Source organism: Desmodus rotundus, chromosome 7, assembly GCF_022682495.2.
Source record: "Desmodus rotundus isolate HL8 chromosome 7, HLdesRot8A.1, whole genome shotgun sequence".
NCBI classification, from domain to species: Eukaryota; Metazoa; Chordata; class Mammalia; order Chiroptera; family Phyllostomidae; genus Desmodus; species Desmodus rotundus.
In genome coordinates, this window is record NC_071393.1 from 130,038,921 (window position 1) to 130,052,781 (window position 13,861).

The 13,861-nt window shown below is 46.0% G+C and overlaps 1 protein-coding gene across 7 annotated transcripts in view; it reads left to right on the forward strand.

The window, feature by feature from the left end:
- The first annotated feature begins 9,317 nt into the window (after nt 1-9,317).
- The window catches only part of PPP4R4 (protein phosphatase 4 regulatory subunit 4), a 123,820-nt gene continuing 119,276 nt past the window's right edge, over nt 9,318-13,861 (forward strand). For all 7 annotated transcript variants that reach the window (XM_071222078.1, XM_053928384.1, XM_053928387.1 and 4 more), the window contains exon 1: nt 9,318-9,627. The gene's annotated coding sequence lies outside the window, so the exon portion shown is untranslated. The remainder of the gene's footprint in view (nt 9,628-13,861) is intronic.

Genomic DNA, 13,861 nt, shown 5'->3' on the forward strand with positions numbered 1-13,861 from the left:
ATTAGATTTATAAAATTCACCATGTTCATGAGAAGGCTTTGCTTATTAGAAACAACGGCAGAGTTTAAGAATAAAATTAATTATAGATACAAACTTATAAAGAAAATGAGTTATATTAATATATATTCAACCTATATTATTTAAGGGATTTGATTAACTAGGTTGTAAAGACTCTTTCAGATTTATACACAGAATATTAAGGATTTAATTAAGCCTAAAAACTTAAGGATATTAGCTTTTAATTTTTATTTCAATAAATTCAATATTAACAACAACAAAAACTCAAGCCACAAACAGACCTTGCTGTTTATAAAAGCTGCTTTTGAGATAACCTCAAAATCAATGCCTACCACCCACCTCGCCAACTGGGTCGGTTCTGGTTTTCTGGAATTTGCAAACGAAGACCATAAGTTTAAACACTTAAGTGTAAGCGAAAAGGATGTTAATTTGAATACATTAGAATTAAGAGGCTCTATTCAGTGTGGTCACCATGAGAAGAATGAAAAGTCAAGTCACACAATGGGAGATAATATAATATACTTGTCACAAATATAACTAACAAAGGACTGATACCCAGAATATATAAATCACGTCTACAAACCAAAAAAGTCAAACTGTCTAGTAGGACAACATGCAAGAGACTTAAACAAACAAAGCATGAGGCTATTCAAATAAGCAAAACATATATAAAAAGATGCACAGTCTCAGTGAATCAGGAAATAGAAATGAAAACCACAACATGAGTTCTGCTTCTGGCTAAGGTGTGGGGGACGGGAAAGACCTTTGACCTTTGTTACTTGCTGAAAAGCAAGCAATCAATGGATAAACAAACGAAGAAAGTATTTTTTCTTTAAATCCACTGTTGACAAATATTCTGTATGAATCAGAAAACACTTTAAATTCACACATGGTCTTTGTTTCTTCCTTTCTCCTCCTCCTCCTCCTTCCGGGCCCTTTAAAAATGTAAAAGTCATTCTTATTTCATGATCTGTACAAAATAGGTTGTGAGCTGGCTTTGAACTGTGGCCTGTCATTGGCCACCCCCTGTTTTAAAGTCATCAAAGAGCGAAATATAAAATAACTAAACTCCAGAGATAAACCCTTCCCAGATACAATGTCAGGTATAAAGAAATATTACAAGACATGCAATGAAGCAGGAAAGTGTAACCTGTAGTCAAGAAAAAAAAAAATCAGCCCTGGCTGATGTGGCTTAGTGGATTGAGTGCCAGCCTGGGAACCAAAAGGTTTCTGGTTCGATTCCTAGTCAGGGCACATGCCTGGGTTGCGGGCCAGGTCCCTAGCTGGTGTGTGCAAGAGGCAACCACACATTGATGTTTCTCTTCCTCTCTTTTTCCCTCCTTTCCCCTCTCTCTAAAAATAAGTAAATAAAATCTTTTTTTAAAAGAAGGTAAAGAAGTCAGTTAATAGACACAGTTCCACAATGACCTGTATGTTGGAATTATCAGAAATATACTTCAAAATTATTTTGATAAATATATGTAAAAATCTAGACTATGTAAGAAATTAAAGAATTAGAAATTCAAGGAGACTTGGATGCTCAAAATTGAATGAAATGGAAATCATGGAACTGAAAAATATAATATATAAAACTACAAATGTATGGAATGGGATTAACAGCATACTGGACACAACAAGAGAGTCAAATTTGAAGAAAGGTGAATAAACATAATCCAATGGAAGTACAAGAAGTAAAAAATGATTGACACTTCAATAACTTGCACAATACTATTGAGAGGCCAAACACACATGTAATTGGTGAGAAGAGAAATAACAGGTAAAAAATAATATTTGAAAAAATATTGACCCCAAATTTTACAAACTTGAGAAAACAAAATCAGTAACTCACTGATCCTAAGAGCTCATTGAACCCCAAAGAGGGTACATCAGCTAGACACATTATAGTCAAACTTCTGACAATCAAATACTGAAATAAAATAATTAAAAGCAGCCCAGAGGATAAAAACAGAAACATTTATATAGGGAAGCAACAAGGTTAATGGCAAACTTTTAAAATCAAAAACAGTGGTGACCAGAAAACAAGAGAATGATGACTTTTAAAAATATTAAAAGGAAAAAAAACTTTATCAATCTACAATTTCATATCTAGGGAAAATATCTTATAAAACTAAAAGAGAAACAAACACATTTTAAGATAAACAGAAGTTTAGAGAATTTTTTTGCCAGGAGATGCCCACTTTGAGAAATTCTAAAGGAATTTCTTAGCCCTGGCTAGTGTAGCTCAGTGGATTGAGTGCACACTTGCAAACCAAAGCGTCACTGGTTCGATTCCCAGTTAGAGCACATGCCTGGGTTGCAGGCCAGGTCCCCTTTTAGGGGTGTGCAAGAGGCAACCACACATCGAAGTTTCTCTTTCTCTCTCCCTTACCCTCTCTCTAAAAATAATTCATTAAAAAAAACCATATTTCTTCAGATTGAGGCTTGCGTGTACAGAAAGGAACTAAGAGCATAAGAAAGGGTGAATATGTGGGTTAATATAAAAGACCTTTGGAATTATCCTTATACAAACATATGAATGTAATCTCAAAAATAATGATTAAAAATAACGCCAGTGTATTGTGGGTTATAACACACAGAAGTGAAGTGACAGGAGCACAAAGGCGGGGCGGGGGGGTGGAGAGATGGAAATTAATATTGTAAGTTTCGGACGTTGTTGTGATGGACAATGCTGTTAGTTAAAAATGGAATGTGATAAGTTAACAATGTTTCAATTTCTGGAAACAACACTAGAAACAACACAAAGAAGTTTGCTAAAAGGTAAATTAAGTAACTAAATGGCATACTACATGATACTTGATTCACCCCAAATAAGGCAGGGAAGGACGAGTAGAGGAACAAAGAACGTTTGGGACAAATGAAAAACTTAGCGAAGATGGGAGTCTTAAACCCGATCTATTGATAATTACTTAAATATCAATAAACTAAATGCTTTATGCAAAAAGCGGAGATCGTGGGACTGAATAATGCACAGAGACCACTCAGCAAGATAGACCATAGACTGGGCCATAAAATAACTCTCAGAAATTTGAGAAGATCAAAAACATATGGTACAGTATCTGACCACAGAGCTATTAAGTTAGTAATCAATAACAGTAATTCCTCAGATATATGGGAATTGAATAAGATACTTCTCAATAATCCATGGGACAGCCCTGGCTGATACTTCTCAATAATCCATGGGACAGCCCTGGCTGGTGTGGCTCAGTGGATTGAGCACTGGCCTGCAAACCGAAGGGTCTCCAGTTTGATTCTTAGTCTGGGCACATGCCTGGGTTGAACACTGGCCCCGTTGGGGGTGTTTGAGAAGCAATTGATCGATGTTTCTCTCTCATTCTTTCTCCCTCCCTTCCCCTCTCTCAAAATAAATAAAATCTTTAAAAAATAAAATAATCCATGGGACAAATTAAAAAATCAAAGTGAAATTCGGAAAAATTTTGAATGACTGAAAACACCAAAATGTATAAAATGATTTTGTGTAGCTTTAAATGTTTGTATTAGAAGAAGAGAAAGATTAAAAATAAATTATCTTATTCCAAATTAAGAAGAGAAAATTAAATCCAGAGTAAATGAAAGAACAGAAAAAAAAATAAGAGCAGAAATCAATAAAATAGAAAACAAACGCAATAGCAAAAATTGAACAATCTTAACTTTTACTTTAGTAACACTTTTTAAAAACCCTCGCTGGAGTTTTCCTTGATGAAGGAAAAAAGTGAGAGACGACAAAAATCACCACCATCGCGAGTAAGAGAGTAGTTATCACAGAAGCAGGACAACAAGGAAGTGTTATAAGCAACTTTATGCCTAGATTTGCCAACACAAAGAAATGGACATTCGTTGAGAAATTAACAAATTGGCCCAAGAAGAAATAGAAAACCTGAAAAAACAAACTTTCTTTAGATATTTAATAGATGTAATTCAGTGCTGGGCGGCAGGCCAAGGATGCTGGGATCCTGGATTCCAGCCTCTCACAGTCTCAGTCCGCCTTTCAGACTGCAGGTGGCTAACCTGGCCGGCCCTACTGCAGTCGCGATTCTGAGGACAGGATTTTGGGAGAATTCCATTCTGGGTTGTGAGCACGCTCTGGTGGGGCAGCAGGTACCCAGGGGAAGTTCTTTTGTGGCAACGGCAGAAACATAGGAGGTTTCTCAGGGCCTAGGCTTGGAACTGGCATTCCATTCCATTGGCCAAAGCAAGCCACATGGTCAAACCCCAAATCAAGGAGTGTGGAATTGCTCTGCCCAAAACGAGGCCCGGGCAAGGGTGTGAACACAGGCAGGGGTGAAGCATTGTGGGTAGTCGTTCAATCTCCCACACCTGGTCAGTGCTCAGTACGCACCGGTCCCGTTGACCCCATGTTGACCCGGATGTTTTCTAGGTTTGGAAGGAGCACTCAGGGGCATTTAAAACTATTGACTGTGAGAATTTCTCTGACTCGATTTCCTGAAGGGATCTGTTTCAACAGCAGAGAGTACAAAGGGGCCTGCTACTTGTGGTCTTGAAAAAAAATTGACAAGCTTTTCCTGAAAACAAACACTGACAACCAAAAACACTCCACCAGCAATGAATCAGGGGCTTTTAGGACCAGGGCCTGGGACTCCATCACCGTGCACTGGAAACATTGATTAGCAGAGCCACTAAAGTGCTGCTGCCAGGGCTGAGGCCAAGCAGGAGGCCTCTGGGCCCGAGCGAAGCTTTCAGTTCACTTGCCAGACTTCGGGGAAGAGACTAATAAGGAGCTTTCCCGAACAGCGGCCTGTGCTTTATCTCCCTGAATGCTCACCACGGCTCTGGAAGTGGATATTTTTAACCCCACCGCAGGGAGCGCTTGTGTCTGTGCGATGCTAATACCCCTCCCTGGGTAATTACCTGATTGGAATTTTGTGGAGCATGACGCGGTCCATTTCCCAGCATTGCTGGAAAATTTTGAAACACAGGTCAAGTACGCTCAGCTTCCAGTTGTATCAGGTTTGCTCAATAGAAAATCCGGGGCAAAAAGAATGTCATTCATTAAATGTACAGGCAATGCTGCCGAGACAGCTTGCAAGACCTCCTCGGCTGTGCCCTTTGCCTCCTGGAGGGTGGGTCTGCTCCATGGTTTCCCCACCCCCTAGTCACTTGCTGACCTCAGTGTTGGGTCTCCAGGTGCCACACAGGAGATGCTCTGTGGCCTGGGGGCAGGCTGAAGATCTGCCAGCCCTCCTGGAGAAACCGGGGACTCTTGTAGGCTGGGGCCTTTTCTTTCCATCTGCAGCGGTTGTCCCCTTGGCTTTCGATAGCAGCAAGTGCGAGCTGTCCACTCTTCAGCAACTTTGGTCAATAGCTACCTTGAGAATTCACGTCAAATGGCTGTGGTGACAGGGAAAGAGATGGGGTAGAGATGACACAGGGCAGGCAGAGGAAGCGCTGATCTGTTTCCTGCTCACCTCCATCATCTTCTCCATTTCCCATCAGGCTACAGAGTTCCTCCCTGACCCCTTACTTTCCTTGTGCCCCACCAGGAATGTGGGGCACTCTGCCCTCTGCCTGCTTTCTTCCTCATCCCACATTCCTGTGCTACAGCAGTGTGACAGTGTTTTCTAGCTGAGGAGCTAGAAAGCTCAGGCTCCAGCAGCTTTCCCAAGGCCACCAAGGCAGTCAGTGGCAGAGCTGAGTTTGAACTAAGAGCTCCGGGCTCTACACTGCACACCGCACTCCCACCCCCGCCACCAAGCACATCTGTGTTTGTATATGGTGATGCTTCCCACACAAATTGCCTGGGGGTCTTGGTAAAGAAACATTCTGGTTCAGCAGGTCTGGACCAGGGCCTGGGATCCTGCATTTCTAACAGGCTCCCAGGTAATGCTGATGCTGCTGGTCCAGGGACCACACTGAGTAGCCAGAGTAGAGTGTCTTACAGTGAACTTCTACACGCACTGTCCCTCTTGATCCTTGCTGCAACCCCGTGACGCTGGCAGGGCGGAGCTGGTACACTTATATTTTACAGGTGAGGAGGCTGAAGTCCAGGGAGCTGGCCTGACAAGTTTCAAGCCTTCTGGGTAGCAGGCAGCAGCAAGGAATTGGGACCCAGGCTCCTGGTTAGGAACCTGATGCCGGGATCACCACGGTGCCGACTCTAAGATGTAACTATGCGAAGCCGTGGGCTCCAGCCTGCCAGGCACAACTTGGCAGCAACTGCAAACCACCCTGTGTGTTTAATGTCGCCCACGCCCCTGCCTCAAGAGCAGCCTTGAAGCTGCAGGGACTGTCCTATTATTCTGAGGTCCCATTGTTCCTGGCCTACTGAGGTGCCTCAGTAAAGTGAAAGACTTCGATGGAGTTGTGTGTGGACGTAGGTGGAGAGCACACACATCTCAGAGGGCAGAGCTTGTGGTTTCCGTGTGCAGGATCAAGTGTGCTTTGCGGGCTGTCCTTGGCAATGGAAATGGGCCATATAAATAATACATTGAAATAACAGAGGCTGCTGCAATCCACCAGAAGGGCTGTGATGGTAGAGATGACGGACTTCTTGGCCTGGGGACTGTGGGCTGTGCCAAGGGCACTGAGAGAACTCGAAAAGGGAGGCAAAGTTGAGGCTAGGTGTTCAGCGTCTGGATTTCCTATCAACAGGGACACACGCTCTTCTTCTCTGCAGTCAAAGCTTGCTGGGCTTTGCAAAGAACCAATATACTCAGAGTTGCAGATCTAGGGCAGGAAAAGAAGGATGAACAGGGTGTAATCAATGAGTGACAATTTCGGCCCCAAGGAATCTGAGACAGTGAGGTAGGAGGGGTGAAGGTGAGGAAGTCTGAGAGCCCAGCTCATCAGCTGGGCAGCTGGGGAAACAGAGGCGCTTAGGCAGGGACGCCTGCCCAAGGGCAGCCTGCTGCTGTGGGCGGCGGGGCCAGGGTGCTGCCTGGTGAATTGTAGTCTCTCCCCCGCTTCACCTCTTTGCCTTCTCATGGGTCAGGTCTTGTCTGACTTTTCTCAAGCAGGATAAGGGGCTCTGGATTTTAAACAGGGAGCAGCAGGGCAGCAGACTGTAGAGCCTTGGAGAGAAGGGCTCATCCTGGGGGCGCACGAGGAGAAAGCCAACATTTCTGGCATCAGGGAAAGATATACGTTTCAACAAGGTTGTCACCCCTTTTGGTCCTTGTGCAGGACTTTTCCTGGGCCATTATTCTGCTGGCATTTCAGTAGGCCTCGTGTTAGAGTATATTGTTTACCTGTCTGCCCCTCAATAAACTCATCAGTGGAATGAATGAAAGAGCTGTGTGTGAAAGTCATTCTCCTTTCAGGGCCTTATTTGCTTCTCTGACAAATGCGATTTGACATCTTCTGTCTGCCAGCCACGTCCTGTGCCCAGCGCTGGCCACCCAGAGATCAATGTCATGGTCGTATGTAAATAATATGGATATTAGCATAGTAAACTTTCTAGAGCAGTGCTATTCACAGGGCCTATCTGCTTCTACAAAAGGAGCTTGCTTGCGTCATAACATAAATCAACCCACTGTTCACTTCACTGAGAACGTCTTCCTTTCAACGAGAAAAGTCGGCTACAGCCTAAAGCATGGGCTTAGCAAAGCAGTTGATTGATCTTCCGGCAAGAGGTCCTATAAGGACCCTTGCGGTAATTGTGGCTGCTGGTCTGCATCGCACACGTTGGGTAGCACTTTCTGTGCATCAGGCACACACCTCAGCACTATGTATGTAAATAGTGTGTGTGCACACATACATGCACACGTATACATGTATGTATGTGTATTAATTTCACTCTGTAAATTATGCAGTAAAATTTACTTTTCACCCCTTTTGGTGTATAGTGCTATGCATTTTAACATGTCTATAGGTTTGTGTGACCCTCACTATAATCAAGATCCATCACAGATCCACTACCCCAATAAATCACTCCTGCTCTCCCTTTACAGCCGCCTTCTTCCTCCCCCCTGAAGCCCTGGCAACCCCTGCAGATGAAGGTGATGTCCTAGGGATGGAAGGAGCACGGACCCGCGGGGGCTGCACAGAGCTAGCGGAATGAGGACGAACTCCTATCATTGTGTCCCTTTCCTTATGGGCAGGACCTGGACATACTGCTCACACCTAACTGCAAGGGGACTCTGGGAAATCAGGCCTTTGTTCTGCAGAGCCATTGTCTCGAGCCTCTCCCCGACATAGGAGGGGTGACAATCACAGTCTCTGCCACAACGATGAGGCTCAAGAAATAACTCATTTCCTTATTTTCTAAAACCAATCAATCCTGGCTCAGAGCTGCTGTTATCAAGGACTGGGACAGGCTGACCCTTGGTTGTTCTGTGGGGCTCCCTCTAGCACACCCAGGCTCTGCTATCCAGAGCAGCGTGGGGAGGGGCCCTCTGCCACTCAGTGCTGCTGATGGGGGATGAGTGTAGGGCCAGGGGTGGGGCTGGGTGCAGCTTTGTTCCCTGAGGGGCACTGTGGCTCTAAGGAGGGGACAGGAAGTAGCCTTTCCTGAGGGCTCAGCCTCAGAACTTGTGCTCTGGCCTGCAGGGAATGGCCTCTTCAGCATCTCCTCAGCCACTCATCCAGGGCCATTAGGCCACTGCTGGCCTTCTCAAAGAACCCTCCCAGTCCCAGCAGTCCCTGGCATAGTCCCAGGGAGCCTCAAGGTCAAATTTTTAAACGGTCCTAAAAATACATATGTATTTACAATATTTTTAAAAAAGATTTAATGTAATTTAATTTTATTTTTTGAGATTTTATTTATTTTTAGAGAGAGGGGAAAGGAGGGAGGAAGGGAGGGAGAGAAACATCAACCAGTTGCCTCTCGAAGGCCCCCAACTGGGGACCCGCCTGAAACCCAGGCATGCGCCCTGACTGGGAACAGAAACAGCAACCTTTCAGTCCACAGGCCAGTGCTCAATCCATAGGGCCACATCAGCTAGGGAGACTTTTTTATTTTTAGAGAGAGAGGAGGGGAGGGAGATAGGGAAACATCTATCATTTAGTTGCCTCTTGAATGTGCCCTGACTGGGCCTGAACCCACAACCCAGGCATGCGCACTCATCGGGAATCGAACCGGCAAAACCTTTTGCTTTGCGGGGTTATGCCAAACCAACCAAGCCACACAGGTCAGGGTTTACGACAGGTTTTTTCTGGTTTGTTTTGTTTTAAATAAATTCAGAAGAACCTCCAGGAACCTGACTGACCTATGACATTCGACTAAACCAAACATGGTTACATAAGGTAGGTATCTCAATCAGGGTCCTGGCAAGAAACAGGTGACCTAGCTGACTGGGGTAATTTGAGGAGAACTGAATCAAGGGACCAGAAGAATATTTGGGGCTAGTAACACCAGGAAGCCCGAGGGGGTAAAGGGAGGGAGCCATTGTCAGAATTTGGACCGGGAGAGAGCTGGGGAGAAGGGAGCTTCTGTGGCCTGAGCTTTCGGCAGCCACAGAGAAGACGACGATACCCTGACAATACTCTCCTCCCTCCTCCTGTGCCTCCTCAGGGTTCGTCAATTAGCCGCACCCAACAGGAAGTAGAGGCCAGGATCCTGGGAATGAGCCTCGTGGACAGCCAGGGTCTGGAGAGGCCCACAGCACAGTAGGAGACGGAGGACGAGGATGACAGGTACGGCAGCGAACACTGGCACAGCAATTGCTCTGAGTCGGGATTGTCTAAGGGCCTTTCCTGGGTTGACTCGTGCAATCCTCGGAGGGCTAAGAACCGAGGAAGCTGGGTGAGGACTCAGAGGCATTCCAAGCAGCTTTCAATGGAGAGATGAGAAAGGAGGCAGATTTGAGCTGGACCTTCCGGGGTGGGGTGGAGTGGCTGGAGGAGCACACATGTAGGTGAAACGCCCAGATGGAGGCACAAGAGAGGAGCAATCAACACTCCTAGATCAAAATGCACAATTTATCCCAGAGTCAACAAGAGCATTTTCTGTGTGGTGCGAGGGGGGGGAGGGAGGAGGGGGAGGAGGAAAGAAGGAGGGGTTTGCGAGTTCAGGCAAGATTGGGATCAGGAAGAAGTCAGGCGTTCCTGCCCCTGCAGCAGCCAGCCAGCTCTGTCTAATCACGTCCTCTAGAAAAAAGCCAGGCCAGAAGAGAGAGGCCTTGGAGATCTTTAACACCAACGGTGGCCATCCTTATGGAACTCACTGTTCTCCAGCTGCATTTCTATGCATTGCCTCTAACAATGAACACTGTCCTGCAAAGTAGGTATTATTGTCTTTTTTTTAATATACAAAGAAATTGAGATCCAGAGAGGTTAAGTAAGTTGCCCAAGGCCACACAGGTAACAGGTGACAGGGCTGAGGCTCCATTCCAAATCCAGTGAGCTTCCTAGCACACTGTGGTGCCTTCCACATCTACAACGCAGACAGCAAACACACAGAGCACAGGAGACTGGAGCAGACCATGGGCATAAGTGACGGAGCATCCGGACGGAGGAGTCAAGGGCCAAGATCATCCAAGACAGCTCCTGGAGGAAAGCAAACATAAATTTAACTTTCGAGGGCAAAGGAACTATTACTATTGGTGGAGAAAAGGGACAGAGCATTCACAGTGGGGACAGCTTCACCTGGTGTAGGGAGGCGGGAGAGATGACGGTTTACAGGGGGGACGGGTTTACAGAGCATGCAGGGGCAGCAATGCTGGTTAGAGCGGAGGCTATGCTGGGGGTGGGGCGGGGGGGCACTTTGCTATAAAAACTATGGGGTGGAGACTTTGGACTGGCTGCAATGGGACTTAGACATGAGGTCAGGCTCTTAAAAAGAAAAGTGACACTATGAAAGCAGAGATTAAGGAAGATTAATATCCAAGGTACACGGTGACCCCCACAGTCAAAACTTGGAAGAATGCCTGCGATATAGCTCTGTAAATTAGGTATTAATAATAAGTGGCTTTTAAACACGTTGTCATATTTTTAAAAGGGCTGTCATTCAAAATGTGGCTAACATATAAAGTAGGTGTTTTTTTCCTTTTCCTGACTTAATGAGTTTAACTGACACTTGTATTACTTTGCTGGAAAACTGCTGCCCCCAAACAAAACCTGCGAGCGTGTGCATGCCCACTCGGCCGAGAGAGGAGCCCTGTCGCTTTGGCGGTGGAGGGTGGTGGGCACCTGCAGCCAGTCCTACCATAGCGCCCCCCCACCTCGGCTGCACTGAACTGTCAGCAGGGGCTGGCAAGGAGGGCTTGCTCGTGGACCCCCAGGGTGATGATGCCCAGAATGGGCCCACGTGCCAGGCTCCGCTTCAACCCAGAGTGGAAGAACTCCTTTCCCCAGACGTGGTGAGAGCCTAGAAGATGACTCTGAGCTGGTCTTTATAAAATTGCCAAATCGAAGTTAAACAGACATAAATGCACTTAACCTAGGGGCTAGGGAATGAGCAAGCTAGAGGAAGGTGAAGCCCATGGCTGCATTGGGAAGGGGTCATCTGAGGTGCCTGAGTATGCGATAGTTCAAGGGCATGGTCATGGTGCAACCACCAAGTGTGAGGCTCTGCACTAGGCACAGGGTAGATGCAAAGACAACGGAGGCCACAGATGCAGGTCCTCAGATGCCACCTCTTCAAGGACCCTTCTCTGGCACACACACACACACACACCACCTGGTTCAGGATTAGCTAGCTGCCTTACCAGGGGGCCCCCAGCCCCCAGAGTTTATACTGATCCCGCTGCTCACCACACGAAATGTCATTTGCTCACTTCCCTGTCCCCGGCGCTCTCTCCAGTGCTAGCGTGGCATTGCTTGGATCAATGTTTTAAAAAATTGATCAGCCAGTGAAATGGGGTGAGGGAATTTCAATCCAGCTGAGGAGGTGCGTGAATAACTCTGAGTTATCTTGAGAGCATTTACTTTCCTTAGAGAAGTGATTTATGAAATGTCCTTCAGGAGCTCAGAAGAAACAAACGCCATCGCATGTACTTCTGAGCTCCAGGGTGATTATGGAATTCTGAGAAACTGCAGCCACCGACAGGCGGATGGATGCCCAGCCACTGGGGACAGGCTGGATGGTGGGGCAGAGCTACTAGGAAGAAATGCCCGTCACCTTTGACCCTCTCACTGTTGGGGAGGAGAACGCAGTCAGGTTCCCACCAGCCTTTGTTCACCTACAACAGGGAGAGAGAAGTGGCTTAGGGTGGTGATGACGACCATTAACCGTGGAAATATTGGCCCTCACTCTCCCGCTTACATCGTGGCGGTGAGGCCTAGGTGTGCATGCTTGACCATTATGACAGCACCATATCCGAAAGGAATAAAGGACAGAAGAGGAATGGTTGTCACCCAGTGGGTGGGCCTTTGTGGACAGTCCTGTAAAGAATCGTATTTCCTTTCTCCCTCCACGTGATCTTAATTCTTCCTTGACCTCTCTGTTCTTTCGCCCGGTCCTGGGAAACGTTCTTTAGGCCTGTGGACAATAATAGACTGCCTGTTTAGGTGATGAAAAGCACAAGCCTGCATTTCATTCTCCAACATTAGGTTCTCTCTAATTATGTTAGCTTAATGAGTTGACACAAGACACAGAGTGGTCACACTCATACCAGGCAGCCGTGGTTTCTTAGCAACAAAGTAGAGACTGTGAAGTAAGTCCCGTTTGTGTCTAGGTTCACGTGTATCAAGAGCTGTCGTCACTGCTGAATGTGGATGCGCATTGACTTGTTTTCCAGATTCTACTGCAAAGAGTTTGAAAGGCTGTAGCATTCTTGAAATTGTTTCATGGCTCTGGAGTTAACTTTTTTTTATTTTTTAAATTTTTGTTTTTTAAAGATTTTTGTTTATTTTTAGAGAAAAGGGAAGGGAGAGAGAAAGAGAGGGAGAGAAACATCAATGTGTGGTTGCCTCTCATGCACCCCCCACTGGGGACCTGGCCTGCAACCCGGGCATGTGCCCTGATTGGGAATCAAACTGGCGACCCTTTGGTTTGCAGCCCGGAACTCAATCTACTGAGCCACACCAGCCAGTGCTGGAGCTAATTTTAAAGAAGCATCTTATCTGCTCATGTAATCATATCATGTGTGTTATGCTTTGAGTCACAGCAATTTGTTCGGAGTAGCATAGAATATCCGTTTAGAAGATCTGCTTTAGTTTCTAAATCCATCAGCCCCTCCTTTTCCTGTTGTTCGAGTGATCTCAGGATACCTTATTTCTATTTTACCTCCTGCAGTAGAGGTTCAGAGAGGAGGAGAAACGTGCCCTAGCAAGGTCACTCAGCTAGCGAGAGACAGGACTGGGATTCGGACCCTCTGTCGTGTCTGTGGGATGCGGAGGAGGTTTCTGGTTTGAATGTGTACTTCATATAGTGTCTTCTTAAAGACGGTAGTCATAGTGTCTTTGGATGTCTGTGAGGTAGGTTATGACTCCTCTGGAGCCCAGCATCAGATGGTCATTGTTCTGGGCAGGGCCTTCCTCTGGGTCAAGGTGTGGAATAAAGCCAGATTCTAGGCTCCATGGTGTACACTTCCTGCCACGTCACAGGTATCCTATTAGTATGTGCTGAGTGAATGAATGAATGAATGAGTGAGTGAGTGATTCTAATTCCACTCATAGCCAAGGTTTACACCTGCCATGCCAACTGAAGCAGAACATAATGATTTCCATTACCCAATACTCAGGAGATTATTTTGCTGCAAATGACAGTACTTTGGTATGTTAGAAGAGAATTGTAAATTCTCATTGTTCAAAGTATTGTTCTCAATAATTATTGAGACGGGGAGAGAAACAGAGCTGCCCCCTCTTATGAAACAGTGAGCCAGCATGAGTCAGGAGGGAGCATTAGCAGGTGTTGTGGCAAAACAGGTGGCAACGGACAGCCTGGGGCTCTGTTTGCCAAGACGAATGCTGCCACAGCACACAGCGC